Source organism: Chelonia mydas, chromosome 6 (assembly GCF_015237465.2).
Source record: "Chelonia mydas isolate rCheMyd1 chromosome 6, rCheMyd1.pri.v2, whole genome shotgun sequence".
NCBI classification, from domain to species: domain Eukaryota; kingdom Metazoa; phylum Chordata; order Testudines; family Cheloniidae; genus Chelonia; species Chelonia mydas.
Genome location: NC_051246.2, coordinates 86151045 through 86166361, shown reverse-complemented (window position 1 = coordinate 86166361; position 15317 = coordinate 86151045). Strand labels below are relative to the sequence as shown.

General features: G+C 41.9%; 1 protein-coding gene across 8 annotated transcripts in view; it reads right to left on the bottom strand.

The window, feature by feature from the left end:
- The window catches only part of NPAS3 (neuronal PAS domain protein 3), an 832983-nt gene that overhangs the window by 18764 nt on the left and 798902 nt on the right, over window positions 1-15317 (bottom strand). The gene's annotated exons all lie outside the window — the stretch shown is intronic.

Sequence of the window (15317 nt, the reverse complement as noted above, 5' to 3'; positions counted from 1 at the left end):
TATTACTAGGGCCCTACGAATTTCACGGTCATGGGTTTTTTAAAAATCGTAAATTGTATGATTTCAGATATTTAAATCTGAAATTTCATGGTGTTGAAACTGTGGGGGTCCTGACTCAAAAGCGGTTGGGTGGAGGCCACAAAGTTATTGTAGGGGGGGTCACGGAATTGCCACCCTTATGTCTGTGCTGCCTTCAGTGCTGGGTGGCTGGAGAGCGGTGGCTGCTGGCCGGGAGCCCAGTTCTTAAGGCAGCGCCGCTGCCAGCAGCAGCGCAGAAGGAAGGATGGCCTGGTGTGGTATTGCCACCCTCACTTCTGTGCTGCTGCCTTCCGAGCTGGGCCCTCGGTCAGCAGCTGCCACTCTCCAGCTGGCCAGCTCTGAAGGCATCGCAGAAGTAAGGATGGCAATACTGCAACCCCCCTACAATAACCTTGTGACCATCCCATGACTCCCTTTTGTGTTGGGACCCCCAATTTGAGAAACACTGATGTCCCCTGTGAAATATCAATAGTGTAGGGTAAAAGTACACAAACAACCAGATTTCAACAGAGGAAAATTTCACAGTCTGTGAATTTGGGAGGGCCCTACTTATTACCATGAGTCCATTGCTACAGCTCTCAGGGAATGAAAAAGTAGCACTAATTTTAAATATCCCTAAAAAGTAAATAAAATAGTTTTTCACTAAGACAGGATGCCATGATTTTAAGGACCAATATCTAGCAACCTTCTAGGGTTAAGAACAAATGCTTTGTATATTTGGAAGGGAGAGTCTCAGTTTCCCAACGAGTTACAGACCTGGATGCCAGCCCAAATGGTTTGCAATTAAAAATGATATTGGTCCAGAACTGGCCACATTACTCATGAGAGACAAAGCCACCACTGATTTGTATCATTCCTCCCAAACAAGTGCCAACAAGACCTATTTGCTATAGGCTACATCATATTTTACAGAACAACTACTTAAGAGAGTTTATCTTTTTGTGGTCACTATTTTTATATTGTTCTACCTGTAAATCCAGTCTCCCTTAATACCATGGGTTCAGCTATCCAGGCCTAGGAAAGAAGAACACTTATCACTAATAAATGGGCTAAAACTCCTTTTCTAACCATTTTGGTCACAAGAAAATGAACATTAAACCTGTCACTAGCCAGGACTGAACATTGTCCATTCTGTATCTCAGACCAGTGTAATTTTGGAGGAAAATTCAGCAATTAGGGAAAAACAGAAAACAGTTTTGTGGCAAGGACTCCTGGAACCCCAAAATCTTTTTAAAATGCCATCTGATTGACGTGGCTTAGAGGTCTATAATGTAAGAAACAGTCACAGTAGAAATGGTTTTGTGGCCAGAGTACAGGTGAAGTTGTAAGAGATGCACAATAAATGCTGTCATTCACATGGCTCTGCAATTTAATGTGGTTCTGCAGTTTATCACAAGCATACACTTCTCCAATAACCAGTTTTGCAGAAACATGCCAAAATATAAATTCACCTTTGGTCTGGAAAATTTCAGCTCAAAGAGAATTTTTTTTTTTTAGATGATTAAGGGCAACTGAAAAAGCAGTGAGGTTCTGAATAAAAGTAGGAATTCAACCTTCATTAGAAACTGCTGTAATAAATAGAAGAAACATAGTCAATATTGCATGCATGTTTTTCATGTAAAATGGGACAAAAGCTTGGGTGTAAATTTCACTTGTCTAATGGGCAGAGATATGACCATATTGCAGTGATGTCACAGGAGAACTCTACTCTTCTTTCAAGTACAAAAAGCCCTTCAGAGATGGTGTTGCAGGCAGAATTCAAAAAAGCCTCCCCAAGGTTTTGATAATGCAATTGGCCAATCTACCAGACTTTTTTCCCCTTCTCTTCTTTTGCAGTTTTTATTTTTATGAGAAATTACTGAATACAGCTAAATATACAGTTCAGTATTCCCTTTGTTTCAGTGGCTAATGACAAATGCATGGAGGACATCTTGTGTTGCCTAGGCTGGCAGGGCATTTACATTGATTGATGCTCTGCTGTGAAAAAAAATGAGCTATGAAGGAATTACAATAGAGAGTCTACAAACTGAAATGGGGATGTACTAATTAGCGCTGCATTAAACAGTTGGATTTGATTTGGAGATGAAATAGCATTAGGAGCGAATTTACAGGGTTATTGATGCAAACTATGTTTTAGGCCTCATGCGACATAACTGTATATCACTTTGCTGGAAAAGGCAAAAAATTATTATCAAGAAACAGCAGGTTCAGGTTCAGCAAACTGATGGCTTAAAGACACTAGACGTGTAACCTTGTAGAGTCCTGTTTTATTTACCATTCAAAAGAGCTGATGCTGCTGGTAAGCTAAAAAAAAAAAAATGTTGTCCCACAGCGCACAATTAGCCTGCGAAACTCATTGCCACAAGATATCATTAAAGGCAAGCTTTTATCAGCATTCAAAAGACAATTGGATATTTATATGGATAATAAGAATACCCATAATTACAATAACAAGAACCTCTTACCACCAAGAATTTTGGCTCATGTTTCGTGACATAAGTCAACCACTAACTCATGGAGGCTAGGAAAAAATATTCTTCTCCATGGGCAGCTTAGCCCATAACTGCCTACTGCACAGTTTCTTGCACCTCTCTCTGAAGCAGACGGTCCTGGCCAGCGTGAGGAACAGGACACTGGACTAGATGGGCCAATGCTCTGCTCTTGTAGGCAATCCCAATTAAACCTGTGCCCGAGACAAAAATAACGGCTCCTGGATCTCAGAGGTAGTGCACTCAGCAGTAGCCACGGCTATGACCTTTAAGAACACGTGGTAGCATGTGCTTCCTTTGCCTTGCACCAGCTCACTTGTGCAAATGAAGGGCTCCCGCAGCTCAGTGTTTCTAGCTATGCCAACGGTACCAGACTCCTGACTCTTCTGCTTGCGTAACCTCCTTAGGTTACAAAAGCAGAAGACATAGGAGTCTGGTGCAGGGATTGCTTGGCTCTTCAGCCAGGGCACCCTTTCCTTTTACTTGTGCCCCTAAAGGGCTAGGAAGGATGGTCTTGTGCTTAAGGCTAAGGAACCAGGAGATCTGGAATCAACTGCTGTCTCTGCCACAGACTTCCTGTGCGATCTTGGGCAAGTCACTTAGGGTGGGAGTCACAAAAGCACTTAGGTGCCTAAGTCTGGGTTTAGCTGTTGAAGTCCCAGTTTTAGGCTCCACTAGGATCCACAAAACTCCCGCTGAACACTGTCGGTGCCTAAACTCACTTGGTGCCTAAATTTTCAGGGTAAAAGCTAGCTGGGTGTGTAAATTGCTGCCTTGGCATGTGCACTGCTGCCTCGCTGTCGGCATCTGGACACTTCTCTCTTGCTTAAGTCCCAGAATGATCCACAAAGCAAGGAAGACAGGTGTTTGACCATGGGGCCCAATCCAATAGGCATACTCAGAGGTTGCCTACAGATCAAGTCACATCTGAAACCTACTGGATGAGGAGGAGGTGGTGCCCACCTTATCACTTTTAGCCCAGTGGTTAGTGCACTCAACTGGGATGTGGGAAACCCAGGTTCTATTCCTCCTGCTAGGAGGAGAAAGGATTTGAACAGTAGTCTTCCGCCTCCCAGGAGAGTGCTGTAACTACTGAGTTACAGGATAGTCTGTATCTCTGTCTCTCCTGTTGAAGCTGTTCTGCTGTGTATAAAAAATTAAAGAGTAATTTGAGCAATAGGACTTGCCCCGGGTCTCCCACCTCGCAGGAGAGCTATAGAGTCATTCTCATTCTTTCTCTCTGTGGCCCAATGGAATAGCTCTGTGCTTCAGTTACTCATCTATAAAATGGGCAAAATATTTTGTTACAAGGGTGTTGCCAGGATAAATTCATTAATGTCTGCCTGGCGCTCAGATAGTGTGATGATGGCTTCCATACTTAGACAGAATCTAGACACTAACTTTAAATAATTACAGAAATATGTGATTTGAGCTATGTAATGATAGCGGCTTAGAAGTAATTACGAGGGAGTAAGATTGCAAAACAAAACTGTTTAAGTGTTAAAACCAGACATAGCTTTAATTTTTTCAATACAAAACAAATCTGTTTTCTTTATATGCTCTCTTTTACCAGTCACTTAATTTGATCCTCATTTCCCCTTATCTCTCGTTCCTTCTGACTGCTGCGTCACCACCATTTCCAGCCAAAAGGGCATGCTTGTGTCACTCTCTCAAGTAGATGACCACGTCAGCCTATGGTTTGGACAAGAAGGTTACTGTGCAAACAGTTATGCAGTCCACCATCTTTGCAATGCCTATAAACCAAAATGTAGTACACTGCCGTCAGATCGCCAAGGCTGGCTTGGTTTAAGGATTAGCTAAACATCAGACATTCTATCATGCTAATTTAGAATCAATCCTGCTTCTTAGTGATGATAATAAACTTGTACAAAAAAGAGATTCATTTGTATATTTTAGCATTTTACTTCAGTCACAGAATGCAAAACCTAACATTGGAATCAGTTTGATTTTTTTTTTTTTTTGTGATTGAAGATATTAAGCACTACAAGAGCATTGAAATTTCGATCTGATTAGGATCAAAATTTCTCAGGATCAAAACACTTCTTTTTTTCCCCCTACAGTTTTACTAATTGTGTGCTACTTGACACTGTGGAGTTATTCCACAGCATGATGGCAAACTATGTGAAGTGTATTTTACTGTTAGGAATGATCAACTCATTCTATTTGTTTTTCATGTGTTTGAGGTTATTAAGAGAACCAAAAATTATAACTAATGTGCGTGAGTTAAAAGGGTTAGTTCAGTTGCAGCTGGTAGGCTAAATCACAAACCAATATTTTGTATGCCAAAAGGACTTTCTTACTGAAGAAGCACAAATAAATCATGAATATATAACTGATTTTAAAGCAGATTGGGGGACAAGTTCCTTTGAAAAACAGAGGAGTGATGAACAAGGTAAATGTGGAGTGGTCTATTTTCAGAAAACCTGGATTATTCCAACTACTAGAAACCAGATAAAAGTAGATCAGAGAGAATGCTACCAAACGTCTTCATCAGAGACCTTTGCTTTATGGGAAATGAACTGCCCTTGCTCACTGTTTCTGAGGAATTCTATTTCTTATAGCTGTAAATCAAATCATGAAGAAATAGGATGACGTTTTGCCAAGCAAAATCTGAGGATGACAAGTATCTTTTTTGTCCGTGTCAGGTTTCTGAATTTAGACCTCAATTAGGATTCCAAAATGAAAAGGCACTTATTATATACCAATATATGCAATGCTTGTGACAGTGTTCTTACAAGCCATATATTCATTTTCAAATTCCAGTACATTGTCCTACATTTGTCCAAGAGTATATTCATGGCTTCCTTCAGAGGTCTTGACTTTTCTATATCCTGTCTGATTTCCCAGCCAGAAAGTACTTGATGTAACTGTTCAGTGAACATCATTAATTTTTTCAATTAATTGGGGACATATGCCTCAGCAGTATGTGACATCCATTCATTCTTAGCAACAAAGAGACTTCTTGAATCAGAAAGGGGCAGTAGCAAGCATCAGTGCAATAAGAGTGGCAAGTGAAGAAAAGCTTCTTCACAGGGTAAAGTGTTACACACTATAGAGCAGTGGGTGTCAAATTACCTTTGTCCCACTCTGTTCTCATTGTTTCAAAGCATGCTGTATACTGGAGACAGTATAAAAACTAGACTCAGGAGTAATTGTATTCATTTGGGCCCCCAGCTCTAAGGTCACAGCGGGTCTCCTGGCATTGGAGCAGGTGTAATTCCACTGAGCAGGGGCCTAGGAGTCTGGGGGGGGTTGGCGGGAGGGGAAGGAGGAATGTGCAGGAACTGAATTGAGCTCCCTTCACATGACATGCAGCTCACCTCTGTGGTGGCTCTCTGCAGGCGCAGGTGTTGTCAGAGGATCCACATCAATGATGATCCTCCCTGTTCTTTTCACAAGACTCAGAGGTGAATTAGGACAATGGGGGCACTCCTGAAGCCTCTGGGCTTTAGTAGCAGATACAAGGCAGCCCCAGAGACCAGAAGTGGAAGATTCCTCTTATCCCCCTCCATGTATCTTCTTACTGTACACTAAGGCTGAGAGCTGGTGGCTGGATTTGAGCTTCACTGGACCTGTAACTCTACGGTGGCTGGTAAGTTTTAAGTCTAAAAGCGTTTTTAATGTATGGAATGAGGAACAGCATATTTCTTACAGATAACACAACCCCTTCTCTGAGCCCCGGAACTGAAAGTATGTCATCTGTGAATCATCTATGATGAATCTGTCTTTACCATACAGGCCCAGTTTTTCAAAGCAGCACTAAAATTGCATCAATGCGTATTATTTAATTTGTTCATTATTATGTGTACAAAAATCTGAGAGTTGTGCATCTAAATTAGCTTGTTAGATTCCTACCTACCCAATTTGTGCATGCAAAAGTAGTTTGTCTGCACAAAGCTACATTTTTGCATGGAGATAAACTTTCAGGAATAATTTTTCAGGCTGCACTGAGATTCTTTTGACTATTTAGCCCATAAACATTGTGTTTTATTAAAATATATAATAGTAATGATAACAGGTATGTATCCTGTATGTTGAGCAGTATGGGACAGATAAGTAACAATACAATTGGTTTTGAATGCAAATCTAGAAAGATTCCACATTTCCTGGAGACGGTAGGCTTATTTTTTACGTTATACATTTAGGGCTCTGTACCACAGGCAGCTGTTGTGAAAACTAACAGATATTTTAAAAAAGGAAGTACCTGAGGACAACAGGGATTTTTATGAGTTTTATCGAAAGTTCAGTGATCCATTAACTCCCCTGTTGTTGAGTGCCCTTAAACACTCGTATGAGGAAAGGCTACTGCCTGGAACTCTGAATAATGCTTCTATAATCTTATTAAGGAAAGCCAGCATAGAGCCAGTAGAATGTGGTAGCTAGAGGCCTGTGTCACTTATAAATTATGTCTGAAAATTATTAGTGAAAATGCTGGAGACTCAGTTGCATTATCCCAGCTAATACACCCTGATCAGGTGAGGTTTATGAATAGGAGTTTGCCAGCAAAAAAATACAAAGAAAATATTAAATGTGATATAACGAGTAATATCAATTAGTGAACCAGTGGCAGTTTTTGCAATAGATACAGAAAAAGTATGTGACAAAATCATATGGGATTTTTTCCACACAGTTAAGTACTATGAGATGGATACTCACTCATTAGTTTAATTGTTACACAAAGCACTGGGGTATCTGTGAAAAAACCATCATCAGAAAGTTCAATGGAACAAAACAGGGATAATAGCTCCATATCTCATTTTTAAAAAAGAGATTGAGCCACTGATTCAACACTTATGGAATCACTGGGATGTAGTGTCCTGTGGAAGTAAAAGCAGGCATATGCGTAGATAGCGTGTTAGTATTCTTTTATTAGAGGAAATCCAGCAGTCTGTTTTGAACTCTAACAATGTGTGCACTATACCACCTTCCAGCAGTGCTCATGAAGTTCTCAGAATACAGTGTGATACAAAATCATAGAAATTTAGGACTGCAAAGGGCCTTAATAGGTCATTTAGTTCAGTCCCCTGCATTGAGGCAGGACTAAAAATTATCTAGACCATCCCTGACAGATATTTGTCTGACGTGTTCTTAAAAACCTCCAATGATGGAGATTCCACAACCTTCCTAGGAAGTTTGTTCCAGTGGCTAACTACCTTCATAGTTAAGAAGCTTTTCCTAATGTCTAACCTAAATCTCCTTTGCTGCAATTTAAGCCCATTGCTTCTTGTCCTGTCCTCAGTGGATAAGAAGAACAATTTATCATTCTCCTCTTTATAACAACTTTTTACAGACTTTAAGACTCGTATTATGTCCCCCTGAGTCTTCTCTTCTCCAACTAAACAAACCCAGTTTTTTCAATAGTTTCTTCGAGGTCATGTTTTCTAAACCTTTAATCATTTTTCTCGCTCTCCTTTGGACTTTTTGTCCAGATCTTTCCAAACTGTGGTGACTTGAACTGGACACAGTACTCTAGTTGAGACCTTACGAGTGCTAAGTACAGTGGAAAAACTACTTCTCATGACTTGCTTACAACTCTCCTGCTAATACATCCCGGAAGGATGTCCGCTTTTTTTTTGCAACAGTATTAGATTGTTGATTCATATTTAGTTTGTGATCCACTGCAACCTCCAGATCCTTTCTGCAGAACTCCTTCCTAGGCAGTCATTTCTCATTTCGTATTTGTGCAGTTGATTATTCCTTCCTAATTGGAGTACTTTGCATTTGTTCTTATTGAATTGCATGCTATTTATTTCAGATCATTTCTCCAGTTTCTCAAGATCATTTTGAATTCTAATCCTGTCCCCCAAAGCGCTAGCAACCCCTTCCAGCTTGGTATCATCTGCAAACTTTATACATGTACTCTCTGTGCAGTTATCAACATCATTTATGAAGATATTCAATAGAAGCAGACCCAGGACAGATTCCTGAGGGACACCACTCGATATGCCCTTCCAGCCTGAGTGTGAACCATTGATAACTACTCTCTGAATACAGGTTTCAGCCAGTTGTGCACCCACCTTATAATAGTTTATCTAGGTTATATTTCCCTAGCTTGCTAATGAGAAGGTAATGTGAGACAGTATCAAAAGGCTTACTACAGTCAACATATATCACATTTACTGCTTCCCCCTATCCACGAGGCTTGCTACCCTATCAAAGAATAATATTAGGTTGGTTTGACGTGATTCATTCTCAACAAATCCATGCTGTTACTTATCATCTTATAGGTGCTTATAAACTGATTGTTTGATTATTTGCTCCATTATCTTTCTCGGTACTGAAGTTAAGCTAATGTCTATAATTCCTGGGTTGTCCTTATTCCCCTTTTTATAGATAGATGTATTTTCCCTTTTCCAGAGATTCCTCTGGAATCTCTCCTATCCTCCACAAGTTCTCAAAGGTAATCACTAATGACTCAGAGATCTCTTCAGTCAGTTCCTTAAATATTCTAGGATGTATTTAGTCAGGCCCTGACGACATGAAGACATCTAACTTGTCAAAGTAAGTCTGACCTTGTTCTTTCCCTATTTTAGCCTCAATTCCTACTCCATTTACATTGATATTTGCTATGTTAGTTGTCTGATCACTGCTAACCTTTCTGGTGAAAACTGAAACAAAAAAGGCATTTAACATTTCTGTCATTGGTGTGTTTTCTGTTATTATCTTTCCTCCTCATTGAGTAATGGGCCTAACCTGTCCTTGGTCTTCCTTTTGCTTCTCATGTACTTGTAAAATGTTTTCTGGTAACCCTTTATGTCCCTAGCTAGTTTAATCTCATTTTGTGCTTTGGCCTTTCTATTTTTCTCCCTACATGCGTGTGTTGGATTTTTTCATATTAAATCTTTGTAATTTGACCTAGTTTCTACTTTTATATGCCTCTTTTTAGAGTTTCAAGTTGTTGAAGATCTCCTGGTTAAGCCAGGGTGGTCGCTTACCCTACTTCCTATCTTTCCTATGCAGTGGGATAGTTTGCTCTTGTGACCTTAATAATGTCTCTTTAAAAAAACTGCCAACTCTCCTTAAATCTTTTTCCCTTAGACTTGCTTCCTATAGGCTCTTACCTACCAATTCACTGAGTTTGCCAAGCTCTGCCTTCTTGAAGTCCATTGTCTTTATTCTGCTGTTTTCTCTCCTACCATTCCTTAGAATCATGAACTCTATCATTTCATGATCACTTTCACCCAAGCTGCCTTCCACCTTAAATGGACACATTATTACTTTCCTTCCCCAGTTCTTTACAAATGCACCAAATATTAATAAGTATAAACTCCCCCACGAAGTCAATGGGATTTTTGCTATTTACTTCAATGGAGGCAGGATTTCACCCCTATATTTTTGTTTTGTTAGGCCTTCATCAAATGGTCACTGAAGTCAAAAGGAGTTTTTTCCTTTGACTGCAACTGGCTTTGCATAAGGGCAAAACAGATCTCATATGAAAGACTGTTGCTGTTATAGACCTGAAGACCTTCTGCACTGTTCTTCTTCTGTTCACATTCAAGAGGCTGTTTTTGCCTTTTTTTATTTGAAATAGTGCTAAAGCTTTTCAAAAGTTACTAATGGTCCACTATGAAATCATTTTACCATCAACAATCTTCCTGAATATTTTGTGGGTTTTGTGCAACATTTTTCCCTTAAACAACTTGCTCATTTTCTTCTCTGGTGTCTCTGCATAACCTGGAATTGAAGGCAGGATGTACCAATCTTCCTAGTTCTGCCTTTTCTATTTTATTGTCAGTGCACATCCAGAATCCGCCCAACAGTAGTTTTACTTGCACTTTATTTATGTTTACTATTGTAGAATCTGCAGTTGAACTCTGAGTTTCTGCATGTACTAACCTTTTTCCACTCTCCTCTTTTGTAAGTCTACCAAGAATTTCCTGTAATTTCTGAAGCTCTTTTTCAGGTACTCAGTTTTTTTTAGTTTGCAACCCCTCGAAGTCTTGATTTTGTTTTATCATAGGGTTTGCTAGCTTCTTCACTTTGGTTTCTAGTTTCCTCTTATTTTCAGTATCAGAGTGTCATCTTTTCTGCATTGTTATCTCAAACAAAAATACCTCTTTTTGTTTTGCACTTTGGATTTTGAGGGACTGAGGTTCTAGTAGGCTATGCTTCAATCACGCTCATCTTAATGTGAGCCTCTATCATCTTCTTCCATGGCCATTGCCTGGCAAATCTGGAGTTCTTGTATCTTGACTACATCTTTTTTAACCATAGCAGGTAGATTTCCCCTTTCCTAACTTGAATTTGGATTCTGCCACCTAAGATAGACAATTTGCCACAGAGTGTTTTTTCTTGGCACATCTACATTCTTTCCAGCTAGTCGAAAAGTTGATATCTTTCTGAGTGAGGGTATGAGCCATTTCAGCTTCTGCAAAGGTACTGAAACACAGTCTTACTTCTTGAGATATGCCCTGCTGGGCAGTGATGAGCTGCCAAAATCTTAACAACCAGTTCCCTATAGAAAGTTCTGATTTAAGGGATGTGCCGAGAGGTGGCGGGGGTGGGGGTGTAGTGGCAGGGAAGAGATTGCACAGAGACAAAAGGGTCTCATTGCAGGGGGTGCAGTGGCAGGGCGGGAGTGGCACAAGGGAGAAGTGGGCAGGAGGGGGTTGTTGCAAGTGTGGCAGGCGGGGGTGTGTCTGTGCTCAGGGTTGCTGCAGGGGGGTGAAGGTGGCAGGGAGGGGTTTGCACAAGGGAGGAGTGGGCAGGAGGGAGATGGCAGGTGGCGGGGAGGGGTTATCCCGAGGTTGATGCAGGGGTGAAGGTGACCGTAGCTGGCTGGGGGAGGGGATTGCCGGGTGGAGGTTGCTGGCAGGATAGGGTGGGTTGTTGGGGCAGAGGGTGCACAGGGGAGAAGGTAGCTGGTCGGTGGGTGTTGGAGGGGGTGGCACTGGCTGGGGGAGGGGTGCCTGGGTTGCTCCCACATACACCATTCCCCAGGCCAGGGACTGGACCTGCCCACCCGCCGGCGCTCTGCGGGCCCGTGCGGCTCCCCGCAGCCCGGCTGGGTACCTTGCGCCAAGAAGAAGGCAGCTGCTAGCACTAGACCTTCTCCTTCCCCGCTCTGCCGCCAGCTGCTCCCCCGGCGGAAGGGACTGGCCGCGCCGCAGGCAGCCCGCCAAGAGGCGGGGAGCAGCAGCAGCCTTGTGCTCTGCTGTTTAAACAAAATTTGGGGGGCACCGCTTTTTGACGCCCCCAAGCACTTGGCGCCCTAGGCGGCTGCCTAGTCCACTACTGGGTGCACTGACCCTGCCCGACAGACCCCCCGGAACTCCCACGCCTACCCAACCTCCCCCCCCCGTTCCCTGTCCCCGGACCACCCCCCCAGAACCTCCACCCCCTCCAACCGCTCCCTGCCCCTTATCCAACCCCTCCTCCCAGCCCCAGCCCGGCCCCCTTATCATGCTGCTCAGGGCAGCATGTATGGCTGCCATGCGGCCTGCTGGACCTCCCAGCCTCACCCCCTTACCTAGCCGCTCAAAGCGGCAGGAGCTGCAGAGCTGCCCAGGAGTGGTTCAGAGCGGGCGCCGGCGATGCGGCACGCTGACGCTCTGCGAGAGGGGGGAAGGCGGGGGAGGGGCCAGGGGAGCCTCCGCGGCCGGGAGCTCAGGCAGCAATTAACAACTTTTAACAACTGGTTCTAAAACTGGTTCAAAATTTAACAACCGGTTCGCGCAAACCGGTGCGAACTGGCTCCAGCTCACCACTGCTGCTGGGATTACAGGTTTGCTTGGTGCATTGTTTTCATTGATAAAAAGGCCTGTGACTCTGTCACTTTAGTAACTCATTCCACATCTAGAAGTCTTTCCAAATTAAGAGCTAAGAGCTGATGGCCCATGCTTGCTTACTGAACAATGTTGCATCATTTGCACCTAAGTCAGCAAATTTACATCAGAATGCTAGGTGGGGAATCTGGTATAAGATTGATCAGTGGCTCGTATTATTATTACTACTTTTACTAAGGCAGCACTTAAAGCCCTAAGCATGATCAGAGCTCCGTTGTGCTGGATGCTGACAAGAAACATAGTACATAAGAAAGGCCATACTGGGTCAGACCAATACTTCTGCTACTATTCTGTCTTCTGACAGCGGTCAGTGCCAGATGCTTTAGAAAGAATGATCAGAATAGGACAATTTTGAGTGATCCATCTCCTGTCATCCAGTCCCAGCTTCTGGTAGTTTGGAGTTTTAGGGACAGCAAGAGCACAGGGTTACGTCCCTGCCCATCTTGACTAATAGCCTGATGAACCTATCCCTCATGAACTTATCTAATTCTTTTTTGAACCGAGTTATACTTTTGGCCTTCACACCATCCACTGGGAACAAGTTCCACAGGATGACTGTGCATTGTCTGAAGAAGTTCTTTCTTTTGTTTGTTTAAAATCTGCTGCCTATTAATTTCATCAGATGACCCCTAGTTCTTACATTATGTGAAGAGGTATATAATACTTCCCTAATCATTGTCTGCACGCCATTCATGATTTTAGAGACCGTTATCACATTTCTCCCCTCCCGCATTACACATCTCTTTTCTAATCTGAATAGTCCCAGTCTTTTTAATTTCTCCTCTTATGGAAGAAGTTGTTCCAAGCCCCTAGTCATTTTTGTTGCTCTTCTCTGCACCTTTTCCAATTCTAATATCTCTTTTTTGAGATGGGGTGAACAGAACTACACATAGTATTCATGCTGTGGTTATATCATGGGTTTATACAGTGGCATTATGACATTTTCTTTTATTATCTATTTCCTAATGGTTTCTAACTTTCTGTTAGCTTTTTCGACTGTCACTTCACATTGAGCAGATGTTTTCAGAGAACTATCTGCAATGACTCCAAGATTTCTTTCTTGAGTGGTAACAGCTAATTTAGACACCATCATTTTGTAGGTAGAATTGGGATTATTTTTTCCAGTGGTCACTGCTTTGCACTCATCAGTGCTAAATTTCATCAGCCATTTTGCCGCCCAGTCACCCAGTTTAGTGAGATACCTTTGAAACTCTTCACAGTCAACTTTCAACTTAACCATCTCAAGTAAAAGACAGCCCAGCTGAAGACCTTACAATCCTAATAGACAAGACATACAAAGGGTCAGAGAGACACACAGAGGTAAAGTAACTTGTCTGAAGTTACTTACACACGCAGGTCAGTGGTGGAGCTGAGAACACAGGGTTTTCTGAGTCCCAGTCTATCCACTGGATCACACTACTTCTCACACATTCTTATTGGTTCTTGTCTCACTTGCCTGAAGACTAATGTTTCATATTCCATATTCTATTTCAGAGAAGTAGGCCAGTCAGTCAGACCACTATGGTCTTTTTCAAACAGGATCTTCATCTCTGCCAGGTGTTTAGTTAAGTCAGTGAGTCTTAAACATCTTTTAGCTCCTCACCCAGACAGTGCAATAAAAGTTCGACTTGTCATTTTTTAAATTCAAATTTCAAGTGCACCCAACAGATTTCTGAATTTGTGTGTCCATTTCTGAGCAATTGCCCTATCCTCAGAGATATTCAGTGTTGGGAATTTAAGGGATGCAAATGCCAGACTGCTTTTGTTTGTTTTTTGGGTTTTTTCCTCTAGATGTGCCTTTAATGTTCTTTCTGAATTTTATCTCACATTGCTATTTTCCCTTTTTCAATCATATATATTTTAGTTCCTCCAGATTTTATAGGCTATTTCCTTTTAAGAGCTTCTAAAAGCTTGAGTCTGAGCTGTTGTCAATACCAAAGATGGCTGTTGCACATTTTCTGTTAGCTACTTTTGCCTTTCACAAAGATGGCCACTGTGCTCCCAGCTTTGCAATTGCAGGCAATAAGTAAGCAGCTTTTGCTTCAGTTTTATGTGTAGGAAAACTAGTTTTCTCACTAAAAGAAAAGCAGTACTTGTGGCACTTTAGAGACTAACCAATTTATTTGAGCATAAGCTTTCGTGAGTCCCCTGTTTGCATATTGAACTGAGCTAGTTTGTTCTCTTGGGTGTAGTGCTCTTAGACCAGAGATTTGCTTTGCCTCTTAGTAGAGAATTTCTACTTTATTTTTTTTTTCTCATCACATACTCTGTGTCTTCACTGCCAGTTGGGGTGTCTTGTGGAAATAAATCCCAGGACACACAGTGCTCCAGCAGTATCCAGTGCAGCCATCATCTGGTTTTACTCGAAGCATAGCTAAATTACAGATTAGTAGCCTAATGCTCCTCTCATGCCAGTGTAAATCAGGAGCAACCCCGATGACGACAATGAACCTCAGCGAGAAAAGAATTAGCCCTGTATCTATTTTTAAAAATTGTAAATAGGTTATAATTAAAAGGCTGGTGTTCAAATGGAAAGAATTTGGTCTCAAATATTTAGGGGTCAAGTTGCATCCATATCTGGATACAGATATGTGCACACACAAATATTTGGGGCAGGGACTTTCTCTTGCTATGTGTTTGTACAACTCCTAGTCTCCTAATCCTGACTGGGTACAGATAGGTATTTGGATATTACAGGAATGCGAGCCACAAAAGCAGAGAGAGGATAATGTACTGTATGGTTAAATCCATGGTAGCTTCATGGCTCAGCTCTGTTCTGTGCAACTTTCTTAGCTACCAAATACATTAGTTTTTGATCACCATGTCAACAGTGAGAAATAAAAAAAAAGCAAGGGATGAGTTCATTTTCTATATTAGGGACAGAGTTACGCATCTCATAGACGTTAAGGAGGGACCATCATGATCACCTAGTCTGACCTCCTGCACACCACAGGCCACAGAATCTCACCTACCCACTCCTGCA